This window comes from Gavialis gangeticus, unplaced genomic scaffold (genome assembly GCF_001723915.1).
Source record: "Gavialis gangeticus isolate Ggan-Ray unplaced genomic scaffold, GavGan_comp1, whole genome shotgun sequence".
Lineage (NCBI taxonomy): Eukaryota > Metazoa > Chordata > Crocodylia > Gavialidae > Gavialis > Gavialis gangeticus.
In genome coordinates this window covers 31,386,917-31,391,087 of record NW_017729024.1, presented here as the reverse complement: position 1 = coordinate 31,391,087, position 4,171 = coordinate 31,386,917, and the positions used below count along the sequence as shown (strand labels likewise).

Here is a 4,171-nt window from a genome sequence, read left to right as displayed (position 1 = left end):
GACAGGAATTTCAGCCTTGTTCTGGCCTCATTTTGAAACCCACTACCAGTCAGCCCAAAAGTAAATGGGTACCTGGGGAATCAACAGTGTTAACCATATCATTTCCAGATGAACCTTAATTGTGTTATCTTAAGGTAGGTCATAGGTGCCTCCTGGGGGGGGGACACGGGGGGCACATACCCCCCCCCCTGAGATTGCCTAATGCCGATGCTGGTGTCTGCGGGAAGTCCCTGCTCACCACTCACCACTGATGCTGCTGCCTACAGATGATGCCTCCCCAGTCTCGGGAGGCACCAGTTGTTCACAGGGTAGGAACAGACATTAAGGAAGGCTTGGAGGTGTTTAGATCATGTTAAAAATGGCCATTCCGTCTAACCTCAATCTAACTAGTTCACCCACATGCAGACCTTACATTTAGATCCATAGTTAGGTAAGTCTAAGTGCTAACTATATAGAAGTTCTAGGAAGGTTGGATCAGTCAAAAAAAAGAAAAGGCCAATCTGATCTAATTTAAATGTACCTCAGAGGTTCACTAAGTTAGATCAGATACTATTAGACCAAGCTAACTGAACTTTTGTATATATTTCTTGACCAGCCTCAGGACTGGGAAAGCCCAGCCACTGTGCTTTTCCTACCCCCACCAGTACCAGGCTATTTTTAGCCCCCCAGCCCTGCCCTCCTGATGGACAATGCCCCTTGCAAACCAACCAGCTTCCTGAATCCATCAAACTCCCTGATCCTACAAGCTGCTCCTAGTGATGGTTTTACTGGCATTCATGAGTGCCAGGAGCTGATCAAAATAAGTCAGGGTGTGGAGAGGGGCAGGCAGGATCAGGGGGTTGATTCACCATGGGGGTTGTTCATCTGGAAGGAGGGAGGGCTAAAAATAGCCCTTTGTTAGGGGAAAGAGAGAGACCCTCGATTCTGCCAAACTGCCCCCACCTCAACTTGCTTTGATCCAGATCCCAGCATTGGTGAATCCTGGTAAAACTAGCCCCAGGAGTGGTTTGAGGGATTGGAAGTGGTTCAGCGGCATCAGGGAAGGCTAGGAGGACTGGGGGGAGATTAGCAGCATTGGAAACCCTCACTGATCTCGCCAACCCCTCAAGTCCCCCCAAAACCCCCACAGAACCTGCAAGTCCCCTGATCCCTCCCTCTAGCCAACTTATGTTAGATCAGGCTTTCAGCCCCTATTTTATTACTGAGTTAGATTGCAGGGGGATATTTTTTAACTTGATCTACCCCCCAAAAAAACTTCTAGCTGTAATGTCTTTACAAAGCCTTAATGGAACATTTTGTTCAGGCAAAGCTCTGGTTTAACTTTTGAGCCCTACTTCTAGAGCCCTTTTCCCTCTGGTTTCAGGCCCTCTCTTTAGCTTTTTTTATCTTCTTGACTTACCCTTTCTTCTTACCTCGCTTCTCAAGGCCCTTTTCCTATTTCTTCCTAAAACCATTCCTACCCTTCCCAGTCTCCTTCCCAATCCAACCATTCTCTCTGCCACTCACTCCATTTTATTGTGTACCAAAAACCAGATCCTGACAACCCCAAAGTGTTGTATTGCCTATGTGTACGAGATATTTCTATGGTTTCACTAAAATTACTAGTACATGTTAGCTATCATGTTTAGGCATCACCTCTACTGACATTCCAATTTAACTGTATTCACAAAACAAATAATTTTTGAAAGGTTTCATCCCAAGTATAAACTTCAAACTCCCTAATGCTCCAGTGGGTTTGAAATGTAATTACATGATTGCTGTATGAACCTATGCAATGGTCTGGAACCCTCTTTGAACTGAGAGCCAAACTTTTAGCTTCTGCCATATGTCGTGAATGAGCCACATGATGGTAGTCACACAGATGTCACTCCTAATATGTCATTTTTCTCAGACCTTTAATTTCAATTGACTTTTTTTTAGACAGTGGTGGATCGAATAAACATACTAATTATATTTTCATTCCTTGCTATATACATGTACAAAACCCATTCAGACACCTGGTAGCTCACATTCCAGACTCTGCATTTCATCTATTGGAAAGGCTGATCTGCATTCTACAGATCTCTCTAAGAGAAAGAGCATGTTAGAGGTTAAAGTGATGAAGGCCCAAACTTGGATATGTAAGAGTTCTGTATCCTGTGTCTGGCCTTTTCTAAGGTTTCTTGTGGTAAGCTAGCCTTTGCAGCTTGCAACTGAATGTTGCACAGAGAGCCCTGCCCATAGGCTACATGGGTGTCTAGCAGCCCTTGTGTAGACTCTTTCCTTAGAGGTGAATTTTACCCCATGCTCCTGTTTTCCCCCAGTTGTCAAATACGGAAAAAATATACCTATGTCACTGCTATGTTCTGAAAATAAATGCATTACTGGTTGCCAAGTACTTTAACAATCTTTGATGGAATGCACTGTAGAATTGAAAATTATTTTATTACATATGGTTTCCCATGGTTTATTATATATGGGTTGTGTATGTCTTCTTGTCTAGCATAGAATAAAATGTGTACATTAGCACATGTTAGCTGACAAATTTCAAAAAGTCTAGGTTAGACAAAGCATGTTCCCCTTAACATATGTTGATCTTGCTGAGTTAAATTCTTATTTCCTTCCAGACTTCAAAAATAGATACCATGGCATAAGCTCATGACATTTTATCCCTCTGGTCTATCTCTTTTGAACCTTTATTTTTGCATTTTTATTTTTACTTTACTTTATATAACATTATTTTATTTTTTATATCAAAGGTAGAAAAGATATTTCAAACTTGTAAAGCATTCTTTCATGGCTCTATACATGACAAATATATTGATTTTAATAAAATGACAATAGTTCAGTTAATGGAGCTGGATAGGAAATTTATTCCGCCCGCCTCTCCCTGTAAAAACGTTGGGTTTTGTTTGTTTATTTCAAAAGTTTGGATTTTCACTGCACACTCCAAAAATGTTTAACAATAATGGATACTTCCTTCAAAAATATTTTCTATCTAAAAAAATGTTCTGGTAGAGAAGTGTCAACAAACTTTCTTAGCAAGCGTAGAGCAGATGAGAAACAAAGTGTCCTGTATCACTGAACTAAGTTAATACAACAGTCATGGTTACATCAGATGTTTCTAGTTTTTTTTAGCTCCCTTATTAGGTTGGCAGTAAAATTCTGCCCCTAAACTAGAGACCACATAATGACCTTTAGTTAACAGCTTTGATTATTGCATTTGAATAAGCATCTCCCGGCATTGATGCAAGAGGCATGACCACCTCTTTGATTCCTGCTGTGACCTACTGAACAAATATTGACAAGCATCTTTCAATGTTCAGACCTGCTGCTGTGTCACACAAGCTATTGCAATGTGTGACAAATTACCAAAATGTGGAATGCATCTATTACACTGCACCACAACTGGCAGATCACAATGGCCGTAAAGCATGAAACCTTCCTAAGCAAAGTTTTCTCTTTTGGAAGGAAAGAAAATGCTTCTCTCATCTGTACAAGGTTAATTGTGTGGGGTGGGATGCCTGTTACTGATTGCTAAACTGGTTTTTTCCTTCCAATGAGAAAACAGGTTTTATCATTTAGAACAAATTATAATCTGATGTGCATTAAAATACTCATTTTCCACATTCTAGCCATTTGGAAATATTTCTAGGGAAGTTTCCTTGCCCAGGCTTCTCCTGGTACACTAAGGAGGCAGATGCAGAGAGAGAAGAATGGTTCCTACTCGGACTGCCTCCAAATTCAATTCTTGCAGGCCTCCCACATTCAATTTGCACCCAAATTTACAATAAATTAATACCAGCTGTCCCATTTGCCAGCTAGTAATGGTTACCCACATACTAAAGCAGCCCTTAATGATTATTGCCTGCCTCCATACCATGGCATCACCCCCATATGCAATAAATACAGTCCACACCCTTTCCCACTCTTAGGGCAGTGGCTGCTCCTACCTCTTCAGGATTGATTGTCTGGTACTCTAGGGAGCAGAGGATGCACCTGCTGTTGCAGCATTATTGAGCCACCTGCTCATCACCACCACCCCTCCTGGAGAAGAGTCCCTGGGAGAAGCAGTGGGGCGCTGCTTGGAAATCAGCAGTTAAGACTGGGTGAGGATAACTAGGATTAGGGGGCATGGAGCATGCCTGAGTTGATGGACTGTTCCTAAAGGACACCAAAGATCACAGGGCAC

General features: G+C 41.9%; 1 long non-coding RNA gene across 1 annotated transcript in view; it reads left to right on the top strand.

The window, feature by feature from the left end:
* Window positions 1-3,663, top strand: part of LOC109298185 — a 14,224-nt gene extending 10,561 nt beyond the window's left edge. Inside the window, exons 2-3 of the long non-coding RNA XR_002097516.1 lie at window positions 291-296; window positions 3,653-3,663. This is a non-coding gene — a long non-coding RNA (uncharacterized LOC109298185). The remainder of the gene's footprint in view (window positions 1-290; window positions 297-3,652) is intronic.
* Window positions 3,664-4,171: the final 508 nt, after the last annotated feature.